Genomic DNA, 12854 nt, shown 5'->3' with positions numbered 1-12854 from the left:
CAACGAAGAGGCGCATATATTGGCGTAGATCTCGAGGCTGTGAAAACAATCGTCTACGGTGCGTGCGCATGTCTCCCAAGAATTCTGGGCAGATGAAACGGCATAACTCTTGGGTTAAATACGGTATAGGATAGGTAAGTTACTATTTACTAAACCCCATTGCCATTCGTGACCGCAGCTTTCTTCTTCCTTTCGCCAACCCTAATACATCCAAAATCACCACTAATCAATCCGCCGCCATTTCCCCGTTCACCAGCAAGGCCAAAGTCATGGCGAAAAGTAATGCACAGAAGAAAGCAGGGGTCATGGTGAAGGAATGGTGGAAATCGAGAAGCAACGAGCAGACCATTGAAGACCTTGTCACCATGGGGGTACTCCACGACAAGGAGCTCGCAGGATGGCGTGCGCCGGAGGGTGAGGGGTACCCCGATCCACAACCAGGTGAGATCATGGTGTTCGAGGATTTCTTTAAACGGGGATTTGGGGTTCCGGTACATCCTTTTCTTCAGGGGCTCTGTCTTTACTATGAGATTGGGATTTGCAATCTGCATCCCAACTCAATCCTCCTTGTCGCCACTTTCATACATCTCTACGAAGCATATGGCGGCTTCCAGCCCCATTTCGATTTTTTCCGCCATCTTTTCTGTCTACGGAAGAAAGGAAGCGGTGGTTCGAAGACAGCCGGGGTGTGTACCTCAACCTCTGTGACGGCATGAAAGCCCAGTACCTGCACTACCCATGGAACACATCACTAGACGACTGGTATAAGAAATGGTTCTACGTTTGTGAAGGGCCGAACACGGTCACACTGTGCGACGTGGGGTATATTCCAGAGAAGAAGACAAGATGGTCAGAGAAGCCCGAGCACCTGGAACAGATTCCAAAAATATTTGGGATGATCCCATGGAAAAAACTAGACGGTCCGAGCGTGGTCGGGAGCTTCATCAGCCGACGAATCTAGCCCTGCCAGAGGAGGGTACATCCTAGCTATGAGTATCAAGGTAGCACAGGCCCGACAAGGATGAGGCAGGGGGCGCTTGACAAAAACAAGATCGAGCACGCTTTCAAGCTTGCCCGACCTCCCCTAAAGGTAACTCGTCTTGCCTTGTACCCGTAGTCTTATATTGTGGTAGGATAAGTGGAAACTTACTATGTTCACTCCCTTTTGTTTCCCAGGTTAATGGTCGGGATAGAGCAATAGTGTTTGTGTCACCACCCCCTGGAGTACATTGGCCGCAAGGAGCTGATTCCACCACCCAGACCAACGTCGAGATCGAGGACGTCGACTGAGCGGTGCTCGGAGCTAGAGAGGAGGCAGCGGCCAAAGCTGCTGGTAAGTGGCCGGCTGCCCCCAAACAATCAAAGAAGAGATCAACAACCACCCTGCTCACCGGGGGAGTGCTAAATATCAATGAGCCCAAGGGGGGCCGGAGGACAGGCCAGCCAGCAAGCGTCGTCAGGCGATTTTTACTTGGTCGGACGATGACGCAGAGGAGGGAGAGGATGTAGACACCTTTCGACTTGTCCCTCAAAAAAGGAGGAGGCAACTGGAGTCGATGGAGCAAGGTGGCTCCTCCATGCCGGTGGGACCTACATCGCTGATGTCGGTGAAGGATGCGGCCGGGTTGACCTCGGGAGTACCAGGGCAAGGAACACGACCGGCGACGGGAGCGACAACTCAACCGAGCACGCCACCGACCACTGCAGCGCAAAGGATAAGCAGCGGAGGGGTCAAGCACCAAGGCCCAGCGATAGTGCTGGACGTAGAGGGAGACTAGGAGTCACCCGCACAGCATGCAGAGCAAGTACGGACGAGGAGACATGCCTTCTCCACATCATTCCATGCTTCCAACATGTAAATATTTGTAACCTTGATGTAAGTTAGCAATTTGCATTGAATATGATTGTCTTCTAAACTTATCTCGGATGTACAAGTTTGACGTCCACAGAAAGTCTAGATCAGCTAGCCGAAAGTAGCGTGGCTCCGCCAATAAGTTCAGAATAGACTGCCCAGCAGCCGGCCACCGAGGAAGCCATAGTAGAAGATCCGTCGGGGCCTCAGCAAGCGAGCAGTCAGACAACAGTCCCCAAGCAGGTGGTCGAGGGACCAGCCAAACCGGGCACGAGTGCTCTGAGCGCTAAACCTACTAAGGGCAACACCTCGGCATCTAGCGTGACGGCGCAGACCGAAGAGCAGTGGCCAGAGGTGAGAGCATGGCCCACATTTATCGATGCTGCAGCCCGTGGGAAGGCTGTGGTGATGACAGATGCTGTCGACACCGGGCTAGCACCAGGACCCAAAGAAGAGCCCAAAGAGGATGAGGTGGAGGAGGTCCTGGGCCATCCGCAAGACAAGCGACAACATGTGTATGTGTCTCGTTGGCGGAATGACCAATGGGTTGTCCATGAGGAAATCCTGGAGGTCGAAGAAACCAAGAAAGTTGAACAGGCAGCGAAACAGCTTGTGACGGAGGTGCAGGTAAGCTTTGCTTCACCACCTGATCTTGCTGTCTAGTTGAGCTATCTTACTTAGTTGTCTGCACACAAGACTTAATGAAGACCGCAAGGTACCATAAGAAATGCTTCGACTAGATCGAGGGGATCGCTGCAAGCAACAAGGAGCTGACTACGGAGGTGGAACGCTTGCGCCTGCGACTTAAAGCCACCAACCATGAAAAGACGGTGCAAGAGTCCTAGAACTAGAACCTGGTCGTCCAGCTCAGTAATAAAGAGCGGGAAAGAACAAGTAAGTAGCCATTTTATCATACCGACTGCTGACAAGTGTTGTTGCGTCCGTCTCCGTGAGGAGAACAGTCACGTGGTCGTGGAGTGTGATCGCCTGAACGAGAACAATAGAAAATTGGCGCAAGACTAGTCGCAGCTCTAGGACCACATGACCAAGATGACAGAGGAGCTGAAAGGTAAGTTGTCCAAACGCCTTAGCTCATTTTTGTTGCCTGCCATAGTTTGGTGTGGTCTGACGTTTTAATAACGTGTGCGGTTTGTAGTTATTAAAGTCAATGCAAAGAAATATCTAGAGGCCATGATGAAAGACCATGACGGCTGGAAGGCAAAATGCCAAGAGATCACCAAAGACCGTGACACCTGGAAAAGCCAGTGCTAGGAGGTGGCAAAGGGCATTTTGCCGGTCCTTAACCTCATCGATCCGGCGCTAGTAGAAGATGTGCCAGGGACGCCGCAGTTAGGATTGATCGACAGATGCCAAAAGGCATGGGGGTGGTTCTAGGAGTTCATGAAGGAGGCAGGAGAGTACGCAGGCGCACATGCGCTGAGCATGGTATGTGCTCACTACCCCCTGATCGATCTCAAGTGCCTAGAGGCTAGATACCCGAAGAAGGTAGATCCAGATAGGGCTGAGGAGCTATAGATGACCTAGCTAGACTTGTCAGTGAAAATAATTGGCGACATTAACCTGTGTGGAGGTGTGACGGCATCCATACAAGGAACGCCAACAACAAGTCAGCTAGGAGCGCCTTTATTTTCAAGCCAACCGACGAAGCCTGTAGTCTCGACCAGCCAGGCGTCGGTTGGGCCATCTTCTTCAGCTCGATCAATGCAAGAGAACCCGAGACTCGAGCACGATGTCAGGCCCAGTGAGCAGTAGGTGCCATGTGCCCCGACCAGCCATTAGTGTAGGCTATAGCTGTAGAAGAAGATGTAGTTGTGTTATTGTAAACTTAGACCTTTTCAGGCAAGCTTGTAATAACATAACTGTATATCAACATGAGCTTGTTTGTTTTGTAGAAAATGTGTTTAAGCTCAGATATCGTGCTGATGTAACTAAGTTAGAACGTGTTGGCGTTCTATTTAGTTGTACCAGTTTAGTCGATGCGTCATCCTAAAAGGTTTGTATGGCCCTGGTTTGTCTTGCGGTCGGAGTGTTTGTGCACACGTAGAAACACACAAGTCAAACCAGAGAGCACCTGCCGATCACCCGTAGCGTAGAGAGCGGATCCCATGCACGTGTTGGGAGGAACCAGAGACAGGGCTGCTCTGAAAAGCCGAGAAGGAATGGTGGTCGGTTTTAACTGGTAGAGTTAGAATAACAATAGACTTCAAAATGACACATTAGAGTGGTCGGTGAAATCATAATAGCTTTTTTAAAATAAATCAATAGTACAAGAGAGATACATATCTTAGTAGCTAAGCATAGAAACGCCTAAGCTTGTCGATGTGCCAGGAATTGGGTACATCTGTGCCGTCTAGGCAAGCTAACCTATAAGATGTAGGGTGTGTAACCTCCTTGATCATGAAGGGTCCTTCTCATGGGGTTGTGAGTTTGTGGACACCAGCCTGATTCATCTTCCACTTTAGGACTAGGTCCCCAACTATGAAGAACCGCTCCTTGATGTTCTTGTTGTAGTACATGCACAAAACAGCAAGGTATTTGGCTGTACGTACGCAAGAATCGAGCCGCTTCTCTTCTGCACTATTCACTTCTAGCTCCCGTACTTCATTGGCCTTGTCTTCGTCGAAGTTCTCTACCCATGCTGATCTGAAGACTATATCTGCTGAGAGCACTGCCTCAGCGCCATAAACCATAAAGTATGGTGATATGCCGATATTACGACTGGGCTGGGTTCTGAGTCCCCAGACCACGGCTGGTAACTCTTTGAGCCATCTTCCAGGAGCTTTGTCATTCTCTCTGTACATCCTCTTCTTGAGTGCGTCCAGGATCATACCATTGGCCCGCTCGACCTATCCATTAGCTCTAGGGTATGCCATTGAGACATATTTTACTACTATGCTCCTTTCATCGTAGAAGTCCCAAAAAGCATTCCCGGTGAACTGAGTACCTAGATCAGTGATGATGCTGTTGGGTATGCCGAAGCAGTGGATGACCTGGTCGATGAACATGACAACCTTTTCTGAAGATGCCTTGACCTAGGGCATGTACTCTATCCACTTGGAGAATTTGTCGATCAGCACAATGACGCATGTAAATTTCCCAGGGGGGCAGTTTGAAATGCCCGATCATATCCAGTCCTCAGCATGCGAAGGGCCAAGAGGCTGGTATAGTCTGAATCTCGTGTGCTGGTACATGAATTCTCTTGGCGAAGAACTGACAATCTTCACAATGGCGGACTAGCTTCTCTGTATCGGCTACGCCTGACAACCAATAGAACCCTGCTCGGAAAGCCTTACCAACCAGCGTTCTCAAGGCCACGTGGTTGCCGCAGGAGCTAGAGTGGATTTTGTCTAGGAGATGTTCACCATCCTTCTGGGTTATACACTTCATCAAGATTTCCTCCTTTGCGTTCTTGCGCCACAATTTGCCATCGACGAGCAGATACTGCCTACTACGATGCATCAGGCGTTCGTTTTCTATCCGATCAGTGTAACCGCTACCATCTATCAGGTACTTAATAAAAGGTACTCTCCAGTCAAGCTCCTTAGTGGTCGGAGGTGGTTTGGTGGTGTTTGACGCTAGAATCATAGCCACCAATAGCTGGTCTAGAGGCTTGTCGACCGCGGGATCTTCTTCTTTGATGGAGGGCATGAGTAGGTCTTGAACAAATATGCCATGTGGAACTTTAGCTCGGGATGATCCTAACTTTGACAGCGCATCTGCTGCTTGATTTTTATCCCGGACCACATGTGTGTACTCGATGCCATAGAACTTGCCTTCCAGCTTGCTGATCGCTTTGTAGTATGCGTCCATCTTTTCGCTGGTCGTATCCCAGTCCTTGTTGAGTTGGTTGATGACCAGAGCCAAGTCTCCATAGACATAGAGATGCTTGACACCGAGCTTGACCGCAATGCGCAGACCGTGCAGGCATGCTTCGTACTCGGCGGCGTTATTAGACGCCGGGAAATAAATCCTGAGGACGTATCGGAGCTGCTCCCTAGACGGTGATACAAAAAGGACTCCTGCTCCTGCTCCGTCGATGTTGAGAGAGCCGTCGAAGTACATCTTCCAATACTCGGTGGGCCCCTGAGAGGCAGGTGTGCTTAAGTCTACTCACTCGATGATGAAATTGACAAGTGCTTGAGACTTGATTGTAGTACGGCTTGCAAATTCTAAGGAGAAAGGGCATAGCTCCATTGCCCATTTGACGATGCGCCTATTTGCATCCTTGTTGCGAATGATATCTCCTAGAGGGTACTCAGTCATGACCACCACACGATATCCGTCGAAGTAGTGTTTCAACTTTTGGGGTGTGATCAGTATGGCGTAGATCAGTTTCTAAATCTATGGGTACCTGGTTTTAGACTCATTGAGCACCTCACTGATGAAATAAATTGGTCGTTGTAACTTGTAGACGTGGTCGGGCTCATCGTGCTCGACCACCATGGCTATGGAGACCACTCGATTAGTTGCCGTGATGTAAAGCAGGAGGGTTTTGTCTTCTCTGGGAGCAGTGAGGACTGGAGGTGATGTAAGAAATTGTTTCAGCTGTGTAAAGGCAGCGTCTGCTTCCTCCGACCACTCAAACTTCTCGGATGCTTTGAGCAGCTGGAAAAATGGTAGTCCTTTTTTGCCTAATCTTGATATGAAACGACTGAGGGCAGCCATGCATCCGGTAAGCTTCTGAACATCCTTCACCTTTTTAGGCAGCTTCATGTCCAAGACAGCTTTTACTTTCTCTAGGTTAGGGCATATGCCGTCGTGACTGATGACGTTGCCAAGCAGTATACCAGATGCAACACCAAAGATGCACTTCTTTGGGTTTAATTTCCATTGGAATGTGTTAAGGGCTGCAAAGGTGCGTTCTAGGTTGTCGACAATGGTATATGCTTCCTTGGTTTTGACAACTACATCATCAACATAAGCCTCGATGAGGTCATCTTTTATCTCATCTTTGAGGCAGGCCTATATGGCATGTTGGTAGGTGGCCCTAGCATTTTTAAGCCCGAACGACATGGTCATGTAGCAGTAGGCATCAAAGGGCATGATGAAGGATGTCTTGATCTGGTCGTCCTTTTTGAGAGCGATCTGGTGATAACCAGAGTAGCAATCGAGAAAGGAAAGCCGCTCGCAACCGGCAGTTGAATCTATGACCTCGTCTATGCGAGGTAAACCGAAGGGGTCTTTAGGGCAGTGTTTGTTGAGATCAGTGTAATCAACGCACATTCTCTATTCCTTATTCTTTTTGCATACAAGAACCGGGTTGGCTAACCACTTCGAATGATACACTTCTTTGATAAATACGACTGCTAAAAGCCATGTAACTTCTACCCTAATAGCCTCCTTTTTGTCGTGAGTGAACCATCGTAGCTTTTGCTTGATGGGTTTGGCCTTGCCATCGACATTTAAGGAGTGCTCGATCAAGTTCCGAGGTACACCAGGCATGTCGGCGGGTTTCCATGCGAACACACTCACGTTGCTTCTCAGGAACCTGATGAGCGTGTCTTCCTATTTAGGATCCAGGTTGGCCCCGATAAGGACCGTTTTGCTGGGATCACCGTCGACCAGTTGGATCTCTTTGTGCTCTTTGGACTTGATTTTCTTGCATGGGGCCTCGATCTCTAGGATCTCCAGGTGATCGGCTAGGGTCTTCTTGGTGTCGAACATGGTCTCGGCCATGCGAATAGAGAGGTCATGAGCCTCTGCTATTTTGAAGCTGTCATCCTCACAGGTGTAAGCTACATATACGTTGCCCCTAAGAGTTAGAACCCCCTTCTCAATAGGCATCTTGCGCACCAAATACCTGTAGTGAGGTATGGCCATGAACTTGGTGAGCGCTGGTCGACCAAGGATAGCATGGTAGGTGCCTTCAAAGTCGATGACCACGAAGTTGACATAGTCAGTGCGGAAGTGGTCTAGAGTACCAAATTGCATAGGTAGAGTGATCTGCCCGAGAGGTGTATAGCTCTGTCTAGGGAGAACACCCCAGAATTATGCCTCGTATGGCTTGAGATCATCCTGGGTTATCTTCAGGGCTGGCAAACTATTCTTGAACAGTATATCGATGGAACTGCCACCGTCAATCAGCACTCTATCGAACTGCAGCTTGTTGATACAAGGATCGAGAACCAGAGGAAAATGCCCTGGCTCAGGTATTGCGGCCCATTGGTCCTTTCTGTTGAAGGAGATCTCGTGGTGAGACCAAGGAGGGAGCCATGGATCAGCGATGAGATTGTCGGCATTGGCCACATTCAAGCAAGCGCGGGCGAGCAGCTTGCGCTCTCGCTTGGTCTTGATGGACACTCTGCCCCCAATGATGGTGTGGACGCGGTCAGTTGGCTTAACGTACTTGTGACGAGGATCTGCGTCTTTATCATCATTGTCCTCGTTACGCCGCTCCCCTGCGCCGTTAGGTTTGTCGGATGTATCTGGAGCCTGTTGGTGTGTGTAGATAGATTTGAGAACACGACAATTCTCCATAGTATGGTTTGACTTGGGATGGAGCTGGCAGGGTCCTTTCAATGCTTTGGCATAGTCTTCTTCGTAGTTACGACGTCCGCCACCTTTTTTAACGGTGTTGACTTTGCCGTCATATTCCCGAGCACGCTTGCCCCTGTAATCGTCATGATGATTACGCCACTAATTACACTGGTCACGGTGGTCGTGGGAATCGTTGCGCTGGTTGCGGCGATCAAAATTATCGTTCCGACCACGGTTGCCGTGGTAGTCATCGCGGTGTGGGGGGGTGGTCAGAGCATGGAACCCTTGCTGCTTCTTTGATGATTATCTTTTTAGCATCATCGACATCCGCATATTTTTTTAGCAGTGGCTAGGAGCGCTGTGACCGATTCAGGTCTTTTGCGGAGGAGCTTGTCCCTTAGGGCATCATGGAAGTGGAGACTAGTGATGAAAGCTTCGATTGCCTTGTTGACGGAGATTGACGGGACCTTGATGCGCATCTCCAAGAAGCGTCGGACGTACTCGCGTAGTGGCTCATCTTTGCGATCTTGAATCCACTGTAGATTATATTTGTTGCCGGGTTGTTCGCAAGTAGCAATAAAGTTGTCGATGAATGCTTGCTTGAGCTCTTGCCAAGAATCAAAGTAGTTCGCCAGCAAGCTGACCAGCCATTGGTGGCCTGCATGGTCGACGACGACTGGGAAGTAATTAGACATGACGTGCTCGTCAACCATGGCTGATCTGCATGTGGTTTCGTAGAGCATGACCCATAACTCGGGGTTCTTCTTGCCGTCGTACTTCTGGAGTTTTTCGAGCTTGAAGTTCTTGGGCCATATGACTTGGCGAAGGTGAGGAGTAAACTGCTTCAAACCTGGAGGGCCATGGGTAGTATCATATTCCATACGGCGATAGCTTTCGTGGGATGCACGATCGTTGGCTCTTTGGTTAATGCGATCGCGCAGATCACGTTCTCTGAGGGAATGGCGGAGATCGTTATTGCCATCATGGCGATCCCGATTGCCATCCTGGTTGACCCTGTGACCGTGGTTACCATGGCGATTGTCATGGTTGTCTCATCGATTATCATCCCGGTTGTTGCGGCGATTGTCATCCCGACCATCATCATGGCCACCATTTCTGCCTTAACAGTTGTCTAATGGGTCGTTGTTGCGCGAGCCATGTTGGTTGGGTGACTGTGGGCGACTTGAGTACTGGAGACTGTGGGTTGATTCGATTGAGACGAATGGAGCCTGGGCTTGGTTTGCAATCTCTGCGGTCTAGGCCATAGCAGCCGTCAGGTAGGCTTGTACATCATCACGAATTGCCTGAGTTTCCAGGGTATTGGGTAGTCGTTGCATTGTTGCCATAGCAATAGCTATGTTGGCGCTTGGAGTCCTGAAGACCTACTTTTCCCCTACCCTGTCAAAGGCATTGTTGAGGTCACGTGGCTGGAACCTTATGCGTCGTGCCTCCTCTTCTGCCTTGGCTTCGGCTTGTTGGCAATTAAACCGATCAATATTGCGTGCTTCACGTGTTAGCCTTTCTTGTTCTGTTTCGCCAACTGCCGGTGGTTCGTCATTACTGACGACTGTCGACAAAATATGGTCGGCAGTCCACCGAGGAGGTGCCCGTGGTGGTAGATTATCGGTAGACAGTGCATGTAATCAGGAACCAGATGGTGACACAAGGCGTAGAGACAGCGATTTAGATAGGTTCAGGCCGTCTGATCGACGTAATACCCTACGTCCTGTGTCTTTGGTGTATTGTATTGAGATGTATATAGATTAACCTCCCTGAGGGGGACCCCTGCCTCTCCTTATATAGTCTGGAGGAGGAGGGTTACAAGTAAAGTATCCTATTTGGTACTATTACAATATCTAGTACAACTTGTAATCTTGATGTGCACGCCTTGATCTTACAGGCCGGGCCACCTCGGATGGTGCGGCCCATGTACCATCTTGTGGTACCCAGGGGTATATCCCCCACGGCTAGTCTCCGAGCGCCATGTATTCTGATGCGACACGCCATTTCAACCTTCTCCGAACAGTGAGGCTTGAGTTCTTGACATCTCCGACCACCGTTGTCGTCGGAGAAGTAGGTTGTCCGAAGAATGTATGGTGCTCTTAAGAAGAAAGAAAAAAGATTTCTTTCCTGATCAAGTGTGCCCACTTGTATTTCTAAAAAGAAATGTAAGTAACCCTTGTACAGTAGTTGTTATGGCCAACAGTCAGAGCATAGGGGTCGATAAAATAAACACATTCACCGCAAGGTGAAGTGTGCCCACTTAGTCTCCGAGCCTGGTAATAGGTAACGCAGGCACGTGGTGCCAGGGTCTAAAAAGAATTCCCATTCAAGTTGAAAATCCAATCATAATACAAGCGATACGAGATGCACCGGCAGGTGCATCATACCGATGTAGTCCCCGAGCTTGTTGGAAGGCAAAGTATAAGCCTTGTAGCAAGGTCTAAATAAATGTCTCTCGACTGTATGTGAGTACAAATCACATGTAGCCGAGGAGAGCGGTCTCTGAGCAGTGGTCGGGACAGTTCCCGAGCACGATAGTAATCCTGACAATCAGTCAAAGCATAGGGGTCGATTAAATAAACACATTCATCGCAAGGTGAAGTGTGCCCACTTAGTCCCCGGGCCTGGTAGTAGGTGACGCAGGCACGTGGTGCCAGGGTCTAAAAAGAATTCCCAGTTAAGTTGAGAACACAATCGTCGTACAGGCGATACGAGATGCACCGGCAGGTGCATCGTACCGATGTAGTCCCCGAGCTTGCTGGGAGGCGAGGTATGAGCCTTGTAGCAAGGTCTAAGTGAGAAAAAATATCCCAACTGTATGCGAGTTGCCAGTCACATGTAGTCGAGACGCAAAGTCCCCGAACCATGGTCGGAGAGTGGTCGAGGCAGTCCCCGAGCATAGGTCGAGGAGCGAACAACGAAGTCCTCGAGCCGTGGTCGAAGAGTGGTCGAGGCAGTCCCCGAGCATAGGTCGAGGAGTGAGCGACGAAGTCCCCGAGCCATGGTCGGAGAGTGATCGAGGCTGTCCCCGAGCATAGGTCGAGGAGCGAGCGACAAAGTCCCCGAGCCATGGTCAGAGAGTGATCGAGGCAGTCCCCGAGCGTAGGTCGAGAAGCGAGCGACGAAGTCCCCGAGCCGTGGTCGGAGAGTGATCGAGGCAGTCCCCGAGCGTAGGTCGAGAAGCGAGCGACGAAGTCCCCGAGCCGTGGTCAGAGAGTGATCGAGGCAGTCCCCGAGCGTAGGTCGAGAAGCGAGCGACGAAGTCCCCGAGCATAGCTCAAAATTACTGCAATATAAATATGTAGAATGGTAGTACATAATGTACAAAATAATTAATTATGGAGAAAAAAATCAGCGGTGAAGAAATAGCATATGACGCTCAACAGTCATTTGCAAATGAGCATGATGTGATAAAGCAGTTGGTGCTTTGTAAACATCAGTGTTAATGTGAAGTTTGTGTTTATACTTAATATAAACTGCCCGACCAGTTAGTATGTAGCTGAGTCTTCAGCCCTAGCTAGCCCATTAACCATAACACGGGGCGCGGAGCCCGTGCACGTGTAGGATGAACAAAGCGTCGCTAAGGAGCCGCTGCTGACCACCCATAACGCAGGGGGCAGACGCTCGTGCACGTGTAGGGAGGAGCCAGAGACAGGGCCTTTTCTGGAGACATCGAGCATCAACATGACTGGTCGAGGATTTGCATTAAGTATAGCTGTATGTTATATTTAAGATTGTATACATGGACAAACGTTATTTGAAGAATAATCATGACGAGGACGTTTGTGGAGAAATGTCGTAATGAAAAATTATATTAAATATAAATATTAGAAGTGTACTTATCTTTGGATAGAAATCTGGTCGGCGGTGATGAAGTTGTCCGGTCCTCGAGCTTTTCGGCCTGTTATGACGGTGGTCGCGGTTGTCATAGCGCCGTTCTTCGCGGCGATCATCATTGCGACGTGGTCTGGTGGTCGACGTGGTCGGAACTCAGTGGAGCCGCTCGGGACGTGGTCGACGTGGTCTGGTGGTCGAGGTGGTCGACGTGGTCTGGTGGTCGAGGTGGTCGAAGCGAGTAGTCTAGGTGATGTCATCCTTATGCCTCTAGACGGCCGTGGCATGATGTCCGGGTGTAGCATAGGAGTAGCTCCCTTGCGTGGCTAATTTGGTTTGTGTAACCTTGTTAGTCACATTGCTTAGTTTGTGTAGCTAAGTATTTGCGCTCTCTAATTTGGCATTGGTTGCCTTGTTATTGAGCATTGCTAGTGAGCATTAGGTGGCTTTGTGCTTTTGCTTACTAGCTTGTGTAGGAGCTCCCTTGTTGCTTAAAGTACTAGTGGCATAGGTTTGTGTGACCTTGCTCCTAAAATTGGTTAGGTGAGCTCTAGCTAGCCCGACATCTTTGTTGCTTGATTAGTATCTTTGGAAGGTGCTAGAGAACATAGATAGAGGGGTGTAGTCTTGGCTAAACCGATAGTTCTTAATTCCGCACTTGTTTCGG

Source organism: Miscanthus floridulus, chromosome 1 (assembly GCF_019320115.1).
Source record: "Miscanthus floridulus cultivar M001 chromosome 1, ASM1932011v1, whole genome shotgun sequence".
NCBI lineage: Eukaryota > Viridiplantae > Streptophyta > Magnoliopsida > Poales > Poaceae > Miscanthus > Miscanthus floridulus.
Note: the sequence above shows the minus strand (reverse complement) of the source record.